Raw genomic sequence first — 22,377 nt, 5'->3', positions numbered from 1 at the left:
GCTTGGTCCACGAAAGTGCAGGCCGCGAACTTCACCTTCATCTGCTCGGGGCACTCGCATATCTCGAATACCGACTCTACCTTCTCGATCCATCGCTTTAGAGCGATCACTCCTCCAGTGCCGTTGAAAGTTCGGGGTTTAGCGTTCGCAAAATCCTTGTAGGTGCACGTTTTAGTGAGTCATTGGTTCGTCCCGTTGTTCGAACTTCTGGATCCTTGCCCGTTACCTCCTCCGTTGTTCCCTCGGTGAAGTTGTGCCATAGATGCTGTGACCGCAGCAGACACGGCTGCCTGGAAAGCAGTGGAGTCAACTTCTGGCGGGGTTGGTTCGGGATTTCCGCGAGTAGCTGGGCGAGGCATCTTTCTGTCATGAAACGGAAAGATGTTGAGTGTACGCGGTTTCTGTGAGGTGGCGACCCTACTAACTAGGTGTATGATACGAACCTAAACATTACTACCATCGAGCATATAATCATAACGTCTCAACACATAACAACTGAGAATATCATAGCAAAACACACAAAATTTTATTAATATTATCCGTGTTTAGTACAAGAAAATTTGCTCGTAAGAGCATACATAAGTAACGCTAATCCGACAGCATAACGGCTCCATGAGTAGTGTAGTCACTTAAACATAGAGCCGGAGTACATAACATAGTTCCTAATATCCTACTATGATAAGTCTATCCCTAGCCGCGATGAGCTGCGTCAGGAGGTGGTGCCGAAGATGTGGATGCTCCCTGAAGACGAGCCACTAGGCGTTCTGCGTCCTGAAGTCGAGACTCCCACCTTACCTGCCTCATGTGGAACTCCTGGAGGACGTCACGCGTCTCCTGCTCCGCACGTTCGACCCTAGTCCACAACTGGCGCACTTGATCAGCAGTGCCCTGAGCAAGGTCACCAGTGTCCCGCAATCGTCTCACCATGACCGGTAGGGCTCGGTCGGCCGGTCCTCCATCCCTCAAGTCAAAGAACTCACGTGACATGCCAAACGGGGGTCGCTGTCCCTGATGTCTGCTCCATCTCCAAAGATCAATGCCCCAAGGAGGGGTAGGTCCAGTGGGGCCCACACGGTAAGCAGGCACCCTGATCGGGTAAGGGGGGTCGATGACCTCGGACTCTGCGTCCGAATCACCCCCTTCGCTGTCATCGAGCTCCTCTCCGAAAGGTTCTTCATCTTCTTCGGGTTCGGCAGGCTCGCCCTCGACTTCTGCCTCCGGTTCCCCGTCAGATTCCTCTTCGGGGTCCTCCTCAGGTTCTTCTTCAGGCTCTTCCTCAGGCTCCTCCTCCTCCTCTAGCCACCCGTTGTTTCCCTGATTAGGGAAGTAGGGGTCTCCAGGGTGATGAAAACCAGCCATGCTGTCTGCGCGAGTACGCGAATATGCTAACATTATTCCTAGGGTACTATGACTATTATACAGACTAAGCAAACATTCTCTTTTTGGGTGATAAAGGGTATAGTTTTAGGTTCCCTGGCTATACCGATCTCATCAAGACGTGTGTTAGTTTTACCTTGGAGAGAATGTAGTTGATCAGGCTACATTCACTCCTTGGTATCACTAAGAACAATCCCGAATTAATCGAGATACCAGTGTTATTGTTGTTTGATTCGGTGTTAGATTCTTATCCCTAATGCAAGCAAGTGTGTTTTATTTACTTGTTTTGTTCAGAGTTATGTTAGTCCCTCTTTTTGGTTTATAGTTGCACATCAATGTATGGCTCGACATGCTAGTTCACTATAAACAAAGCTCTGATACCAACCTGTCACACCCCCGAACCAGACGGCGGAAACGTCCAGGGGCTGTCGTGACTCAATTGTATACCATAACATTGAATATATATGAAGCATAACAACATTCGTCACCATTCATCAATACAGTACAACCAGTAGCGTTTACATGAAATTCATTGATTAAACATTACATTCCTAAAATAAATTGTTCAATTCATACAAAAATAACTGCAACCGTCACTGAATATGATTTCCCTTGATTCACTGGTTCCCTGAGAATACAAGTATTTTGAAAAACGTCAACATATGAAATGTTGGTGAGTTCATAAGTAATGTTTGAAATCCAATGTTTGTATTGTTTGAAAACCACCAGAAAATCCGATATTTTCTGAAATGAAAAACTTTCGAAAATGTTTGTGAAGATCCATAGGTATGCCTGTTTGTTTCTGTACTTGTGAAAATTGCTTATAAAAAATTATATGCGTTTCGAGTCCGTTATGTTTGAAAAAAAAAACCTAGGAAAGCCCGATGTTTTCCTAATCCTTTGAAAACCGTTATGTTGCGTTGAAACCATTACAAAGATAAGAGTGTCATTCCCAGGCGACGTTGGATTATTTTTGAGCATGATTATTTACTACAAACCCGCGTTACACAAACGCCCAGTTCATAGTAGTACTAACGATCCCGAAGGCGTCGTTCGTACCAATCACGTTATCCAGCCGCCCTGACTATGTGTCATCCCACATCCGAAGAGTAAGAGGACACGAAGGCCTCGATAACTCTATTAACCGGTTGGGGATAATATGCGTGCGAGGGGTCCCCGACCCGCCTCGTAAAATATGCAGACTTTTCTAGCAATACCAAGGACCCTTGGGGACCAGTGGTATACAAGCCATTGAAAGTCCCTCTACGTTGTGCCAAGTCGGTGAAACTCAACACTTCGTAGAAAATATGCGTCTTCGGGCCTTAAGATCAAGTCATTGGGCTAGCTAGGCCCAACAAGCAAGATTTTACACTTTTGGGGCCCGAAGATGGTGCGTAGACGTCTGTGCACACTCGTATGTAAGCTAAGTTCCCAAACATTATTTATATGAACCGTAGTGTCGTAGAGTTAGTAGTTGTAGATTTCTATTGGCTCGACACCGAGCCAATTCGTTTAACAACGACTTTTGGTATTGTAATGTGTTGTATTTCGTCGATAGTCGCAGTGCCATTATTTGATCAAATTGTATATATTGAATTAGCCTTGAAATTTTTCTGTTTCCAGCCCCTCATTGTTTGTAAAATTTACATTTTCAACCCTTTTATTAAATACTTCCCGGTTTGGTCACTAAACTAATTTTCTTGACATTTTAACACCAAAAATTATTGAAATTAATATTTTTCAGCATATTTTTCATAGAAAACAGTTTAGGTCCCTGAAAATGCAGTTTTCTCGGTTTTAATCCCTTCTTTTCGCAACTTTGACAATTTTGGCCCAAATTGGAAAATTTTTGCAACTTTGGTCCTTTTTAATTTAAAAAGCATTTTAAACCTTTGAAAAGGATTTGGAACACTTATAGTCCACTGTTTTACAGAAAATCACAGTTTTGACCCTCCAAAACAGAAAAATTCGCATAATGGGCCTCATTGGGCCAAAAATGTCATTTTTAGCCCATTAAGCTTGAAATTTATGTTTTTAATCCCCTAAATGAGTATATTTCCAGAAATTGATTTATGGAAACTGTTTTGGCACACTTCATCCAGCAGAATTCGTGATATGCCAATTTAGGCCCTTAATTTTGTATTTTTCACATTTTAGGCCCAAAATTTGTGTTTTTAATCCAAAGAAAATTGTTACTAAGCCATTTAACCATTTTTCTTTAAACACTTTGTATGTAGAAATATGTTTGAAGCTAAAATCATTTCACACAAGATATATCTCGATTTTGAGGGGTTTTATGGCTAGATCCAACATTATAACACACAAAAGCATACATATAAGCATGGAAATCATACAAGGCATACAAAACACATATAGATCTACACTTTCACTTGTATTCCCCCGCCCCCACAAAACTCATAAAAACAGAAAATAAGGGGTATGAAGCTCACCTTGGGTGTTGATTCGGTTTTTGGAAGAAAAGATTGGAAGAAATGAAGTGATTTTTGGCCTTTGCTCCCTTCCTTGGTAGATCTCGAGTTTGAGATGGTTCTAGGGTGCAAGATCACGATTTTTGCATAGATTAGGAAAGGATTTTGATAACAAAAAGGATCTAAACCATGGATCCAAGTATAACCTTACCTTAAATGATGATTAACTTGCAAGATCCTCTTGAAAGCTCCTAATTTTCGAGATTTTTGGAGAGGGGAGGGAGGAGAGTTCTTGAGTGTTCTTGAGAGAGTTTGAGAGATTTTTGTGGTGTGTGTGTGTGTGCTAGTGGCCGAGAGTGAGAGAGAAGAGAGAAGAGAAGTGATATTTGAGGTGATGTGCATGGAGGAATGGGAATTATTGCATGGATATCCTATGGGTAAAGATGAGGTGGCAACCAAAAGTCAACACTTCCATTTCTCTTTGGGTTTGGGCCTTGGGCCGAGAATGAGAAGAGAAAAAAAAGATTTTTGGGCTTTTTGCCCTTAAGCCCAACATTAGAGGTAGTTTGGGTTCTTAATGGCCTTATAAAATAAAATTGTGATTTTTATGCTTTATTAAGCTAGGCTAGCTTAAATTATGGATCAAAGCTTGTGATTTATTTCATTCAAGACCCAATATGACCTAAAATGTTGAATAAGATAAATGTGGGTCCAATTTGAATCCAATTAGGGTTCTAAGCCCATGATAGTCTAATTGGAAGCTTATTGGTCCATTTGGATCCAATAAGGGAGTTCTAGTCCAAAATGGACTTAAACAAGAACTTCTAGGGTTTTCCAATTATTTGATGGCTACTTGTATTACTTGTATAATGTATTTGATTGAAGTTTTTGATTCACATCAACTTGAATGTATAGATTACATGGCTCAAAATTTCCAGTTGTGACAGATTTATATGATTTGTATTATGATATGATACATTGGATCTTTATGACTTGTTTTGGATGAAAACATGTTTTTAAGAAATGAAAAATTTGTTTTGAAAATTTACGTTGTTACAAGTTGGTATTAGAGCCTTGGTTTGAGGGATTCGAGTGCACCTTCGAGCGTAACTGAACTCAAACCGAGGATTTGAGAAAAAATTTCAAAAAAAAAAAAATAAAGGCATAAAATTTTATAAGGGATTTTGTGATAACCAAGGATGAAGCAGTGTGTACGGTCAGCCAGCGCCCGAACGGTAAAATCCCCAAAATACCCTTACAATATGTGTTATGAGAAATGTTATGATATGTTATGCATGCTAGAGTAGACTAGGTATTCATATTAGGATTAGAGTGGCCTGATTTGTGATGCCTTAGTCTAAGGGAAACCTGGTGCTATGAGATGCTTTGAGAGTGAGTAGGTAGCCAGTGCTTAGCAAGAATAGACTACTCGTGATCCGGGGTCCAAGGAGGAGGACTTGGGGTGAATGCTGATGCGGTGTAGTCAGTAGTATAGGGCCCGTACTACTGAAGACACCAGATCAGTGGGAAGTCCATGTAATAATCCTTTGGGTATTGGAGGTCGAGTAGGGTTGTGTTATTGAGTGCGAGTATGCTCGAGTGGGTCTCTAATATTTTTACGTTGTATTTCAGAGGCATCATGGTTGGGACACGCCACAGACCTGGGACGAGTGGTGTGAGTGACGAGGAGCTTCGTCAGATGATCCACGATGAGGTGGTTGTAGCAATCCGGGTTGAGATTCCGGAGATGTTTGGGTCTATCAAGACCACGTTGTTGGAGACTTTTGATGAGCGGTACGCCGCGGTGACTGAGGCTGCGGCCACTGCAGCTACAGCAGCTGTGGCTGCTGCCAGACCTCAGGGAGGTGACTCGTTGTTGTTCCGGGAGTTCAGCAACACGAAGCCACCCGAGTTTGATGGGACGCAGGACCCAATCGCTGCGATGCGATGGATTGCTGACATTGAGGGATGCTTCTACACGTGTTCATGTCCGGAGCATCTAAGGGTGCGGTTTGCTTTGAACCAGCTCCGCCTGGGAGCGAAGGATTGGTGGAAGTTCGTGACGGAGAACTTCACTCTTGAGGAGATTTCAGCGGTGACTTGGGAAAAATTCACCACCATGTTCAGAGATGAGTATGTTCCCCCGGTGGAGAGGGAACGACTGGTTCAGGAGTTCTTGACCCTTAAGCAGGGTAATGATTCAGCTGCTGTGGTCACCCGGAAGTTTCATGAGAGGGCAATGTTCTGCCCTGAGCAGGTGTCCACTGAGCAGGCACAGATGAGCCGATATTTGGGTATACTGAGGAGGGACATTCGGGAGTTCGTATCGAACTCGACATATCGGACATTTATTGAGCTCCAGGCAAATGCCCGCAAGAGGGAGATCGAGTTGGAGACTCAGGCCAGGGAGGAGGCCGAGTCTCAGTGGGTGGATCGGCGGCCGGCTCAGTCCCAGCCGGCAGCCAAGCGGACCAAGTCCGTCGATTCGAGGACAGGAGGTCAGAAGGGTTGCACTTGCGGAAAGTGCGGCAAGGGTCATGAGGGGGCCTGTCGATTAGGTGCTTGCTACAAATGTGGCAAGGAGGGGCACATCGCTAGGGATTGCCCCAAGGGATTTATGGTTTGCTTCCATTGCAACCAGACCAGACATCGGAAGGCCGAGTGTCCTCAGCTTCTCCAGGGATCTACGCCTGCTGCTAGGGCTACTGAGACTCGACCGGTGAAGGCCAAGGCCCCGAGGGCTCGTGGGAGAGCTTTTTAGTTGACTGCAGAGGAGGTCTGCGTGGCGCCCAATGTCGTGGCTGGTATGTATTCTTTCGTGTATTTTTTTACGTTGAGATGTTGTGCTTATTTTATGATATGCGTAGGTACTTTTCTTGTGAATTCTGTACATGCCTTGGTATTATTTGACTCGGGTGCGAGTCTGTCTTTTGTATCTCTGGCTTTTAGTCAGCACCTCGGTATTGATCGGGAGGTGAGGAGTCGACCTCTGAGGGTTTCCATAGCTGATGAGAAAGCAGTATATGCCACCGACGTGATTCGAGGATGTGTGCTTGAGATTTTTGGTGTCAATTTCCCTATAGACCTAGTTCCTATCGCTATGGGAGATGTCTGTGTCATCGTGGGCATGGACTGGTTGAGTAAGTTTGGAGCGGTCATTGACTGCGAGAAACAGCTGGTGACTATGCGAGACCCTTGTGGGGGAGTGCTTACTCTGTATGGCGAGGGGACCCGGTGTAGGTCAGCGTTTTGTTCGGCTGCCAGGGCAAAACTGAAGTTGTGGTGTGTGCGATGCCATCATCCCGAGCGCTTCCCTTTGCTTGCGGAAGTACCTGAAACCAAAACTGAAACCGTAAGCACGAAGCTTAGTGAGCACCCCCAAACTACCACATACCATAAAATACATAAAAAGCACATACTGGGCCTTGCCCACTGACTGGGACCCCGTCCCCTGCATCGGATCGAAGTCCGAACTAACTGTCTGGGACCCCGTCCCCTACATCGGACCGAAGTCCGAAAACTGACTGGGACCCCTTCCCCTACATCGGACCGAAGTCCGAAACTGACTGGGACCCCGTCCCCTACATCGGACCGAAGTCCGAAACTGACTGGGACCCCGTCCCCTACATCGGACCGAAGTCCGGGCTAACTGGGGCCTTGCCCCCTACATCGGACCGAAGTCCAGACTAACTGGGACCTTGTCCCCTACATCGGACCGAAGTCCGGGCTAACTGAACATAACATAGCATAAACATATCAACTAGCATGAACACACATATACTGCATACTACATCGGGCCTTGGCCCGAAACACATAACACATAATTCCTGTCTGAGCCACGAAGGCATCAAACATATTAAATACTGCATCAGATCAAAATCCGGAAACTGCTACTAGCTAAACGGGTCGGCATTGTGGCCTTAGACCCGTTCCTACTGGAAGGAAACTCACCTGAGACTGCTGGACTGATGCTGCTAATCCCTTTGACTTCTACCTGACCTCTGACTCCGAACTGCTGCTCCACTAGCTCCTCGAGCTACCAATGTCAATATAACACTTAGTCCAACTGTCCTCCAAAGGTCAACTAGGTCATCCGACTCGATGAGTTCATGCCTAACTTCATCCGACTCGACGAGCTGTTCATCCCACTCGTCAAGTTCCTCCTCATCTTCAAGCTACTCGCCGAGTCCACTCGAAGGTCTATCCCCCACGTAAAGTGGCAAACTTTACGTGTAGATCAAGAGATCTAGGCTTAAAACAATCCAAACTAGGGTTTATGACAAAGAGGCTTCACTATCAACCCAAGAACAGATGCTTTATGACTTTCTAGGCCAAGATACACTCAGATCTGAAGTAGCAACTTCAGATCTAGGCTTCTAACTCGAAATAGTTCTTAAGCATGGTATAAAATCCCCAAATTACATAGCCAAGGTTGATCTATTAAACAAAAGAGGGAAGGTAACGATTTATTACCTTTAAATGCTCAGAAATGTTCCACCAACTCTGGATCCAAGGCCCCCTTCTTGCTCCACAAATACTAACTTCTCTCTCAAGCTCCAAAAGCTTCACTAAGGGTAGATCTTGCTCCAAAACGATTATGGCGGCTAGGGTTTAGTGTTATGTGCTAGAGAGGCAGTAAAGGAACCCTAGGGGAGAGAATGAGACGTTTAAATAAGCTCTAAGTCCCAGATTTCGGGTTTTCCTTGCTCAGACCATACTCGCCGAGTCACCTTGGCCGACTCGCCAAGTCGGTCGCTTATACCTCAACCCGGATCCCGTTCGGACTCGCCGAGTTCCTCCATGGACTCACCGAGTCTCCCTTTAAAATTGGGGTTTTCTTCCTTTTCTTCGATTTCCAAACTTTGGGTGTTACAATTCTCCCCCCCCCCCCCCTTAAACTAAACTTCGTCCTCGAAGTTTGCTATGACCAACTGTCCTGCGAACTGCCTCCAACTCTCTGCCTGGGAAATCTAACACCCCCTTTTGCCCATCACTCCAGCCACTTACAGTGCTGGTCACTACTGTTGGTACATACTGAATCCTTCTCTTTTCCATAATTTTCTTAACGTTACTTCCTCCGACTGAGAATTCTGTAACCCCTCATCCACCTACTGGATGCATTGAGACCTCCCTGGTCCAACTATTCTGTCAATATCTGAGTTATCGGACTCCTACCGGTCACTACACTCCATCGCAATCTTCTAGTCGCTCCCAGCGATTCCACAAGATTCTTCAACTATTTATAATTGTTCTATCCACTCAGCTACTCATATTGGAACTATCTAAAACGCTGAGTTGCTTGCAATACTGAACTGCTTGGAACACTAAACTACCCGAAACACTGAACTGGCTGAAACGCTGAACTGGCTGAAACACACTGAACTGACTGAAACACTGAACTGACTGAAACACTGAACTGACTGAATCACTGATCAGGCTGAACCACTGAACTGACTGAATGGCTGCTTCCCACAACTTCTAAACAAAATCTTCCTTTGGAACTAGTTTCCACCAGTCATCCTGACACTGCAACTTTAACAACCTCCCGATCCACCGATTAGGTCCTTACGTTACTGTTGGATAAGGTGTCTAAGTCCATAACTATTTCGGGCTTGTACTTGACCCGACCCGGCATGGTCCATTTGGGTTGCATGGCACCATGCAATTGGATAGACTAAATGAGAGAAATAACACTTGGAGATTATTAATATATTATAAGTTCTAATATATTAATAATATTATTTGATTAGTTTGATCAAGAATTAATTTGGAATTAATTAAGTGATCAAAGGATATCTAATTAAATATATGGGTTGATTATGTAAATCATCCATATCTTGTATAGTGGGCTAAGAGGCTCCATGGATTATCAAGTTGGGTTCTACCCATAGGATGCTCCATGGATGCTCCATGGGAGTTACAAACCCATGGGTCATGGAAATGAAGAGTCATGACACATTAGGGTTTACATGGTGTAACCCTAGATGTGCCAACACTATATAAGAGTCCCATTCTCCACAAAATTGGCAACACAAGTTGAACACTAAGAAACTAGAGGGCTTGGCCGATTTTGAAGTGTGTGTTATCTTAAGAGTCTTTCCAAGAGCATTTGGTGTTGTGTGAAGCATTTGAGGCATCACATTTGGGGTGCTAGGCTCACAAGGTTTCAAGGAACACAAGCAACAACAAGGTAAGTTATTCTATCTATGATTCAAGTTAAAATTGTTCTCCATGTATGCTAGATAGGAATATAACCTTGGAATTCAACTTTGCATGATAATTAGACAAACATAGATCCAAGGTTATTAGGGTTGCATGTACACTTAGGAAGTGTTAGAATGCTCAAAACCCATCAGTGGTATCAGAGCCTAGGCTTGTTTGTTTGTTATTTGTGCTTAAAAGTTGAAGAAAGTCGAAAATTCTGCTGTCTGACTGTTGGACTCGGCGAGTCCATGGGGAGGACTCGTCGAGTTCATGTGTATCTTCAACCTACTCGGCGAGTAGGTTTATGCACTCGGCGAGTAGGGTCGACAGAGTGCAGAATTTCGACTTGAGTTGCTGGAAATGGATTAGAATCATTACCCTAAAATGTTTTGGTACTTGAAAACTTGTTTTAGAAGGTGTAATGTCTTTTCTAACTCATTTACAACAACTAGTTATCAAAATTACAAAGATTAAATGTGATTTTGATTCTTGAAAGTGTTCATATTCATATTCTTGTTCTTATGATGTTTAGATGATCATAGGAATTATTTGTAACCTATGTGGTAGATTAATTCATGATCATAATGTGTTTTAATGGAGTCCATAACTTGTCCTCAAGTTATGGAAAACCAAAAGTCTCTTGGATTAAAAACCATTAAAAGAACACAAGAGTTAGGAAAAATGAAAAGTCCTCATTTTATTACTCTATTAAACTCATAAGTTACAAGAAATGAAAAGTTTTGAAAGTTTACAAAACTTGCCCTCAAGTTTTGGAACAAGTAAAGTTAAGTTAAAACTTTAGTTCCAACCCCTAGAATTTTAAAAGTTAAAATTCAACCCTTATACTTATATTATTATGATTTAATAATTATTTATATATATGTATAAGAACAAAGTCGTCTTACCGCTAGTACGCCTCATTCACGAAGCCGGTCTATAAGGTGGGTATAAGGTTGTTGCCTATAAAATGGTGACTTAATGGGTGTCCACTCTCACCCACCGCTTGCTTAATCGGTGGAGGGTCGTTAGCTGAACGGGTAAGACAAGGACTTATTAATTCTCATTCAAAGTATGATGAATATTATAAAGTAACTAAATGTTTTATTAAATTCCCAATCTTAGTTACTTTAGGAAAAATGTGAATAAGGTGCTATTCCATGAAATTACACTTTACACTTTGATTAAGTCGTTGGTGGAGCGTGTGTGGTTAACCGGCACACTAACTTGGACTTAACAAGGTAGGTAAAGGGTGACTTAGGGTTTATTATAGTATCGATGGAGCGTGTGTGGTTAACCGACACATCGATTGAGTGATAAACTTTAAGGGTACCAAGTGATTTGCATGGTTACTTCACACCTCGTTTTGTGATCCTCGGTATCCCAGTCACAAAACTTGGAGGGCACACTCGAGATTGAAACATGCCTTTGAAAAGTTCATTGAATCTCAAAGAATCTAGGAATTTCTAAGAACCATTCAAAAACCTAATACTAAAATATTGCGGTTTTCGTGGTGGAAATTGGTGAATCTTCATTCACCTACCTTTCAAATATGATATAGCTTAGATTACGGCATACCTCTTCTAAGTTATATTATATTGTGATTGGATTCTAGCCTTAATATTACATTTGGGTTTTTTATTAAGGACTCTCTTATATCTAAACTAATCTTGTCCTCTTTCCTTCAGATGTCTTTCAACAATGCTTCTGGCTCTAATCCTAATGGCTCCTTTACCCTTATGAACTTGTGTGGGAAAGTCACCTTTGATGGATCCAACTTCAATGAGTGGATCAGAAACATCAGGATGATTACCCGCTACGAGGACAAAGAATATGTCCTTGACAAGGAGCTTAAGGAGATTGATGAGTCCACTGCAACTCCTCAGGAGATCGCTGAATTTCGGACACATGAAAGGGATGCTACGAAAGTGGCTTGCATCATGATGGCCACGATGACAGCGGAACTCCAAAAGTCTTATGAGGATTTCTACCCTTATGACATGCACCAAGATTTGATGGAAAGATACCATCAAAGTGCAAGACAAGAGAGGTATGAAATCATCTGCTCCATGATAACAACCATGATGAAGGACGGGGAATCCGTCACGAGCCACATGCAGAAAATGCAAAGGTATGTGGATCGTTTGCTGAAGCTTAATGTGAACTTCCCGGAGGATCTTGCAATAGATATTATTTTGCATTCCTTACCATCGTGCTATGATCAATTCCGCATGACATATCACATGAACAAGGAAGAAGTCACCCTCAGCAAACTTCAGGGACTTCTCAAGACCGCAGAATCAGGTCTTAAGGGGAAGTCGGTTGCTATCACTCCTACTCAAAACTCTACGCCGGTTTTGGCAATCGGGAAAAGTCGAGGGAGGAAGAGAAAGAGCTCTTCTAAGGGTACCAAGGCTCGGACCCTTGATGGCTCTTCTTCAAGTGGAACCAAGAAAGGTTTCATTACTCCTTCTTCTGACCCAAAAGAGGCTGAATGCTTCTATTGCCATGAAAAAGCTCATTGGAAGCGGAACTGCCCAAAATACCAGCAAGATGTGAAGGATGGGAAAGTTAAACCCAACCATGCAGGTATTTACACTATCATTTCTAATAACTCACCCCATTCTAATTCTTGGGTCCTTGATACCAGTTGTGGTATTCATATTTGTTGTGACTTGCAGGGACTAAGAAGAAGTGAGAATGTGGAGCAAGGAAGGATAAACTTGATCATGGGGAATAGGAAAGCTATACCTGTTACCAAGATTTGAGTTTATACTTTATCGCTAAGTAGTGGGTTCAGTTTAGATTTGAATAAGTGTTGTTATTCGCCAGGAATGGCAAGAAATATTATTTCCTTTCATGCTTTGTACAAACAAGGGTTTACCTTTTCATTTAATAATGAAGTTGGTTCTATTGATGCTTTCTTTAATAATGTTCTTTATTTTAAAGCATTACCTTGTGATGGTGTGTATGAAGTTGTATCTGTTGTAGATAACTTAGGAAATAATGTTTTGTGTATTGATTCTACTAATAATAACTTGGTTAAAGCATCTTAATGGCATTGTCGTCTTGGACATATAAGCAAGAAACGCATAGGCCAACTCCAAAAGGATGGAGTCTTGGAGTCGTTTGACCTAAAGTCAGATGATCGTTGCGAATCATGCTTACTTGGAAAAATGACAAAGTCACCCTTCACAGGTTCGTGTGAGAGGGGTGAAGGTTTGTTGGACCTTATACACACGGATGTGTGTGGACCATTCAAACATGCCACAAGGGATGCTAATCGTTATTATTTGACTTTTACTGATGATTATAGTAGATATGGATATGTCTACTTGATCAAGCATAAGTCAGAGACTTTCGAGAGGTTTAAGGAATTTAAACAGGTAGTCGAGAATCAATTGGGCAGGAACATTAAGATGCTTCGATCCGATCGTGGTGGTGAGTATCTTAGTTCAGAGTTCCTCGACTATCTAAGGGAATGTGGGATAGTCTCACAATTGACACCTCCCAGGACACCACATTTGAATGGTGTGGCTGAGAGGCATAATCGAACCTCGTTAGATATGGTTCGTTCCATGATGAGTTGAGCTACGCTACCAATCTCATTCTGGGGGTATGCCTTGGAAACTGCCGCCCATATTCTTAATCTAGTCCCTACAAAGAAAGTTGCCAAAACTCCTCACGAGATGTGGACTGGTAAAGTACCTAAACTAGACCACATCAAGATTTGGGGTTGCGAGGCTTTCGTGAGACACGAGACTCATGATAAGCTCGAACCTCGAAGCGAGAGGTGTATTTTCATCGGTTACCCACAGCGATCCTTTGGTTACCTCTTCTACAGACCTAGTGACAATGTGGTCTTTGTAGCAAGAAGAGGAGTATTTCGAGAGAGAGAATTTATAAGCCAAGGAGACAGTGGGAGGAAAATTGATCTTGAAGAAATTCAAGAATCAAGCGGTGAAGGAACTTCAAACTCTAGCCCTCAACTTGAGGAGGAAACTCCTGTTGAGCCAATTGACAAATCCGTACCTCTGAGACGTTCCACGAGAGTTAGGAGTGCACCTGAGCATTACTATGGAATCCATATTACTGCAGAAGGTGAGACACTTATTAGTGATGAGACACTAGTAAGTCAAGATGACCCTAACAGCTACGAGGAAGCCATGGCAGGCCCAGAGTCTGCTAAGTGGAAAGAGGCTATGGATAGCGAGATACAATCCATGTATGACAATCAAGTTTGGAACTTGGTTGAAAATGTACCAGGTCGTAAGACAGTAGGGTGCAAATGGGTCTTCAAGAAGAAGACCGACATGGATGGTAAAGTGCACACTTATAAGGCTAGACTGGTTACAAAGGGCTTCTCTCAAATTCCTGGAGTGGATTATGATGAGACCTTTTCTCCGGTAGCCAAGATTAAGTCTATTCGGGTTCTGTTAGCCATAGCTACATTTCATGACTATGAAATATGGCAAATGGATGTCAAAACCGCTTTCCTTAATGGAAAGTTGGCTGAAGATGTTTACATGAGTCAGCCAGAGGGTTTTGTCAGCAACGAGTACCCTAATAGAGTGTGTAAGCTTGAGAAATCCATTTATGGATTGAAGCAAGCACCTCGCAGATGGAATCTTTGCTTTGATGAAAAGGTCAACGAATTTGGCTTTTCTAGGAGTGAAGATGAATCTTGTGTGTATGTCAAGGCTAGTGGGAGTATAGTCAGCTTTTTGGTATTGTATGTGGATGACATACTACTCATAGGAAACGACATTCCAACCCTGCAGGAAGTAAAGTCCTGGCTTGGGAAGTGTTTCGCTATGAAGGACCTTGGTGAAGCTGCCTATATTCTAGGGATAAGAATCTTGAGAGATCGGAGTAAAAGACTAATTGGACTTAGTCAGAGTACCTACTTGGATAAGGTGCTGAAGAGATTCGGCATGCAGGATTCCAAGAAAGGAGAGTTACCCATCCAGAGTAACACCAGATTGAGTAAGACACAAAGCCCTAGCACTGAGGTTGAGATAGCAGAAATGAGTCGAACACCTTACGCTTCGGCTGTAGGATCGATCATGGATGCTATGACGTGTACTCGACCCGATGTAGCTTTTGCCTTGAGCATGATTAGCAGGTATCAGGCGAACCCTGCCAAGGCACACTGGACTGCGGTAAAGAATATCCTCAAGTACCTACGAAGGACTAAGGACTGGGTTCTTACCCTCGGTGGGAGTGATGACTTGAGAGTTGTAGGGTATAGTGATGCTAGCTTCCAGACTGATAGGGATAATTTCCGCTCTCAGTCGGGCTGGGTCTTTACCCTAAACGGAGGAGCAATTTCTTGGAAGAGTTCCAAGCAAGAGACAGTGGCAGATTCTACTTGTGAATTAGAGTATATTGCAGCTAGTGAAGCAGCAAAGGAGGCGATATGGCTGAAGAACTTCATTGGAGACCTTGGAGTTGTACCAGCTATTAAAGAGCCAATGGAAATTTTCTGTGATAGTGAAAGTGCTGTTGCCTTAGCCAAGGAACCAAGGGATCATGGGAGATCTACACACTTCGACAGAAAATACCATTTCATTAGACATCGGATCGAAGAAGGACACCTCGTGGCAAAGAGGGTATCATCAGATGAGAATCCGGCAGATCCCCTCACAAAGGGATTGACTCGGGTTAAGCATCTTCAGCATGCTCGGAGCATAGGGCTGAAGGATGATATTAGATTTAGTAGTTAGATAATCTCGAAATTTGTAAAGTGTAATTGACATTAGATGATGAATAAAAAATGTTTTATTTATGAGTAAAGTGTTGCTATCTCTTGTCAATCGTTTACTATATTTCTTTTGCATGTTTTGACTTCCAGAATAATTTTGTTTGGTATAACATATTATTCAAACCTCCACAGTCGGTCATATGTTGGAAGTAGATATGAATCAAGACTGTCATGTTTGGTTGTAGAGGTCTTGGACAAGGCTACAACAATCATGAGTGCTCATAAGTTCTGAGCATTGGACTCAACCCACGCTCACTGGAATCACTTCATGGAATTTTATCTCGAGTGATCGTGAGACGGTAATATCATATAAGTCTTCAAACCTAGAGATATGATTTGTTACTTACAAGTTGGTTATGCATTGACTGTACGAAACCGAATTGGTTACTCGATGTTATAAAACGTACTTTTGTGTGTAATTCAATGAGTGGTAGAACAAACATATGAGTCGAAGTTTATCTGTTCCTTCTTGGATTAGAAGCTGATATTTGGGCCCCTCGATGATTTTGTTTTGACCCATGTACCAGGCCCGGTTAGAACTAAGTTGATGTGTTCAATTAAGTTCTATGTCAAACAAATCGGAAATCGGGAAACAAATGCTGGACAATAAGCAAGACAATGTTCCATGTATTTGTCCGGCTGATATCTAGAACAGAGGATTATATGATCACTTATCTTAAATGGCGTATCATCATCTTCTCAGTTCCGAGAGGCCTTGAAAGAGCTACGATTGCCGGTCGGTTCCTGAAGTACTAGAGTTATAGTTATTAGACTTATCCAAGTGGGAGACTGTTGGATAAGGTGTCTAAGTCCATAACTATTTCGGGCTTGTACTTGACCCGACCCGGCATGGTCCATTTGGGTTGCATGGCACCATGCAATTGGATAGACTAAATGAGAGAAATAACACTTGGAGATTATTAATATATTATAAGTTCTAATATATTAATAATATTATTTGATTAGTTTGATCAAGAATTAATTTGGAATTAATTAAGTGATCAAAGGATAACTAATTAAATATATGGGTTGATTATGTAAATCATCCATATCTTGTATAGTGGGCTAAGAGGCTCCATGGATTATCAAGTTGGGTTCTACCCATAGGATGCTCCATGGATGCTCCATGGGAGTTACAAACCCATGGGTCATGGAAATGAAGAGTCATGACACATTAGGGTTTACATGGTGTAACCCTAGATGTGCCAACACTATATAAGAGTCCCATTCTCCACAAAATTGGCAACACAAGTTGAACACTAAGAAACTAGAGGGCTTGGCCGATTTTGAAGTGTGTGTTATCTCAAGAGTCTTTCCAAGAGCATTTGGTGTTGTGTGAAGCATTTGAGGCATCACATTTGGGGTGCTAGGCTCACAAGGTTTCAAGGAACACAAGCAACAACAAGGTAAGTTATTCTATCTATGATTCAAGTTAAAATTGTTCCCCATGTATGCTAGATAGGAATATAACCTTGGAATTCAACTTTGCATGATAATTAGACAAACATAGATCCAAGGTTATTAGGGTTGCATGTACACTTAGGAAGTGTTAGAATGCTCAAAACCCATCAGTTACATCCTGACATCATCAATTCCATGACTAACAGTATGATGGCTCCCAGACTGACGGTAGCCCTTAACATACCCGAACCGCAATGGCCCACTACTACTCTGATCTCATAACTGAGGTGACGATCTACTGACAAATCGCCGACTTAACCATAACTGAAATACTTGGAAATCTGAAATCTAACCCGTGGATTCCCATATCCTCACTACTGCACCCGAACTGGTGGGTACTACTGCTTTCCCGCGTCCAACAATGCGCTCATGCTACCTACCAATCTGATAAAGGCTGCGGCTATGCTCGCGGACTTACAACTCTCTAATACTATCTGGCTGCTAGTGAATGCTACGGCTACCCCCGCAGACTTACAACACCACTACTACTATCTGACTGCTAGTGAATGCTACGGCTACCCCCGCAGACTTACAACACTCTACTACTAACCCGAGGACATCCTGACTATCCCTAGTCCCGCTAGTGATTCCTCATCCTGATTTCTCAAAACCAGACCTCAGTCTTTGAATACTGCATCATCCTCGACATCTTATATCCTAGATATACTTAGCACTTCGTCGAGGAACTCTTCGGCTTGGTTCCCAAACTAACCGTCTACTAATCCGGATACAAGAAGCTATTATTGGGAAGTTTCCAAACTCCCAACTCCTGAATCTACACAATCCTGCATGCTGACTCTGTCACTGGCTACTAATACGAGAACATCTCTTGCTAACCGTTCTCAGGATCCTCATTCCAACTCACTTGAGCCCCTACAGGTGGTCCTCCAATCCTGGATTCTCAACCAGCTTCTAACCATCTCGATTACATGAACTAACTGCTGGGAAGGTCCTCGAACTCCCAATTATGAACTTCTCGATCCATCGATCACTACGCTACTATCATTTCTTCTCAGAGGCCGCGCACTCATTATGAGTCTACGTGGCTCTTATCCTTGTATACTCGGAGGGTTCTCCCCCACTTGGATTCGACTAGATCCTTACTGCTCACTCGTCAAAAGGATTTCCATCCTTCCTTCCATTAAAAGGCCAATATGCTGTCCGCCGACGTTTACCCTTGCCAGCGCTCCAACTAACTCTTACCAGATCCGCACCCTTTCTGCTATCTGACTGAGCACCCTTCGATCCTTAACTGTATTTGCTTTAGGGACTACATCCCGAGAATCTGCGTTTGGGGTGCACATCCCCAACCCACTTCCTTACTGACCGCTAGCTACTCCACTAAAAACTCTGGGTTATCACTACTGAAAATATAACTGATCATTACCCGACTAACGCCTTCCGCAAGTAGTAAGGCACTACTGCATCTTACACATACATGCTACAGTTACTGAATCCGAAGTAACCTGATCTAGAGGGGACATCCTCCAATTCACCATTCTAATTCCAAGGTATGCAGATGGCATAACACTCAGTCACAAGTAGGTAATATAATACACCAACACTTAAGCTTATTGATAACAATGCAGCAACATAACAATAATATCACAAATAATAGTTGATAGAAAAGTAAAAGATACATACCTCCATCACTAAGTGCTTCTCGAATCCCTGCTGAAATCTACCGGAAAACTCGGCTCCGAGCCGTAGGCGCCCTTGCCCAGCCCTGATGTCCGTTGGTAGCTCTCGAAGTCCCAGGGGCAGGAGCTGGCACTTGCCCTGTCGTATACAAACTCGGACAGTGGGCCTTCTTGTGGCCCCTCTGACTGCAATGGAAACATAACGGATCAAGTCCCTGGGCGATGGTAACAACACAGTCTCTGTTACAATGACCAATCTGGCCGCACTTGGAACATCCATCATCGCCACCACTTCTACGCCTGCACACACCCATGTGCATCCTTCCGCACTCCCCGCATCAACTGCGGCTCTGATAGTTCCTTGTCCTCAAATCCGAGCCCTTGGGCTTCTTACCCGAACCTGTGGCTACCTGAGTCTCATCCGTTTTCCTCTTCCTTTCCGACTCCCTGCCCGTCTCTCACTCCTGCATTACCCCATCGGCACCGCCCGTCGACTGAACAACAGCTGACTGATCCTGGAGCCCCGCGATCAACCTATCAGTAATCCTCACGACCATGTCGGGCAGATCCTCGCGAATGGCTCGCGAAACTTCCTCAACTATCCAATCGTGCAGAGGTCTCTCTTGGAGACAGGATGCCCCACTCACTCCTGTCCCCTGATGGCAAAAACTAGAAATGGGATCTCCCCCCCTGATGGATCCCCGAACTCCATAAGAATCGGGATCTAGACGAGCCCCAATCTTTCCTGAAACTATCCCGGCCTTAAAGGCCTCAAGATGACTGTCCATGAGCTCCATAATGGCCTCTCTAACCGAACCAAAAATCACTGGAGTCTGATCGATGATGTTGCGCATGACCTCTACGGAAATGAAATCCCTCATCTGATCATCAAGCTGCCAGGCTCCCAAGCCCGAACCAGATCCCCCCTCGACGCCTGAACTGCTAACTGGTAGCTCGCGCAATGTCACCATGCTGAAAATATAACAATTCCTGATCAATTTACACACTACTGCTGCGGAATCTCTCACACTCTACTAGTTCCCTGGTTTTTGCCTTGGCCCCTCTTGAATCGAGTACGGATCCTCTGCTTTTAGTAGTACGGGCCCATACTACCTTCCACATCTATCCGTACATTCCTCAAGAGTTACCTCAACTCCACCAAGTCCCCTTTACTTTTCTACTGACCTCTGTTACTCTCATCCTAGGCTTGCCCTAGGGAACCTCTGACTCTACCCAAATAGTCCTCAGCTGCTGAAGGCCTCCTTGTAATGCCTATTAGCCACCACCTGATTACCATCACATGTAATGAGGCTCGGATAATCCTTTGAGTAAAAGTCTCGTCCCTACAACGGTTGGACTCAGACAAGAGCTGCACAATAGGGCCAAATCCAGCACTCTGAGATTATTCAACCCCGATCACATGTGATGTGACGTATTCACCTAATGGCTAACTCCCATCACTCAGAGTCCCACAAAGCACAAAGCAAGCAGCATTCGGATAACGGAAACATACTCGGCTAAAACTATTCTCATAACAAGAAACTGTACTAGCATACAATGCTAATCTCATACTATCAGGCATAACCTACACAGACTATCCTACTACTGTCTACTCATTACTAGCATGGAATTCTTATCAAGCTGAACACATAAAGCAGGCACATAAGGCATCATCCTAGATCCTTAGTCCTATTCTAGCATGCTGTTCTACTGAAACTGAAGCTGAAACGGAAACTGAAACTGAAACTGAAACTAAAATTGATACTGATAATCATAACATAACTTGTATGGGTAATTTGGGAGTACTTACTTGAGCTCGGCTGATTACATGCACCACACCCTTTTCTCTTTTCAAAACTCTTTTTGCTTTTTCTAAAACTCTTTTCTTTATACTTTTCTAAAATTGTTTTCTTTTCTCAAAATCCTTTTGTAACCATGGTTTTTCTTTTGAAAACTCTATACCATTTCCTTAGTTTGAGTTCAGACACACTCGGGAGTGCGCCTGAATCCCTCAAACCAAGGCTCTGATACCAACTTGAAACGACCCAAAAATTTCAATTTTTATTATAACAAAACCATGAAACTGAGTATCACATAATAAAACCATACATTGCGTGTTCAAAAACCATAATAAAATACTGTGTGAAAAACTGTAACACAACTGAATCCAAACATATCAAGAAAACTGAATCAACTCCCAGGACAAAACTGAAGTTATGGTGTGTGCGATGCCATCATCCCGAGCTCTTCCCTTTGCTTGCGGAAGTACTTGAAACCAAAACTAAAACTATAAGCACGAAGCTTAGTGAGCTCCCCCAAATTACCACATACCATACAATACATAAAAAGCACATACTGGGCCTGGCCCACTGACTGGGACCCCGTCCCCTGCATCAGACCGAAGTCCGAAGTAACTGTCTGGGACCCCGTCCCCTGCATCGGACGGAAGTCCGACAACTGACTGGGACCCCGTCCCTTACATCGGACCGAAGACCGAAACTGACTGGGACCCCGTCCCCTACATCGGACCGATGTCCGAAACTGACTGGGACCCCGTCCCCTACATCGGACCGAAGTCCGAAACTGACTGGGACCCTGTCCCCTACATCGGACCGAAGTCCAGGCTAACTGGGGCCTTGCCCCCTGCATCGGACCGAAGTCCGAACTAAGTAGGACCTTGTCCCCTGCATCGGACCGAAGTCCAGGCTAACTGAATAGAACATAGCATAAACATATCAACTAGCATGAACACACATATACTACATACTACATCGAGCCGTGGCCCGGAACACATAACACATAATTCCTGTCTGAGCCACGAAGGCATCAAACATACTAAATACTGCATCAGATCAAAATCTGGAAACTGCTACTAGCTAAATGGGTCGGCATTGTGGCCTTAGACACGTTCCTACTGGAAGGAAACTCACCTGAGACTGCTGTACTGATGCTGCTAATCCTTTTGACTGCTACCTGACCTCTGACTCCGAACTGCTGCTCCACTAGCTCCACGAGCTACCAATGTCAATATAACACTTAGTCCAACTGTCCTCCAAAGGTCAACTAGGTCAACTCTAGTCAAGGTCAAACTCCTGGTCAAAGTCAACCTTTCAGGTCACCCCTACTCGCCGATTCCACCTAATAACTCGCCGAGTTCATATGCTCAGGGTCTTTCTATTCGCGACTCGAATCGCCGAGTCAGTTCATGACTCGCCGAGTCAACTATTCCCGAGTCCTGACCTGCCCAACTTGCTGAGTCTCCACCCGAATCACTGATTCGAGTTTCAACTCGAAGGGTTTGGGGTTTCGCGACGTGACTCGCCGAGTCCAAGAATAGACTCACCGAGCCCAAGGCAATCTTCAACCAACTCGTCGAGTTGTTCTTCAAACTCGCCGAGTTCATGCCTAACTTCATCCGACTCGACGAGCTGTTCATCCCACTCGTCGAGTTCCTCCTCATCTTCAAGCTACTCGCCGAGTCCACTCGAAGGACTCGCCGAGTCTA

Source organism: Lactuca serriola, chromosome 8 (genome assembly GCF_051521515.1).
Source record: "Lactuca serriola cultivar US96UC23 chromosome 8, Lser_US96UC23_V15, whole genome shotgun sequence".
NCBI classification, from domain to species: domain Eukaryota; kingdom Viridiplantae; phylum Streptophyta; class Magnoliopsida; order Asterales; family Asteraceae; genus Lactuca; species Lactuca serriola.
Note: the sequence above shows the minus strand (reverse complement) of the source record.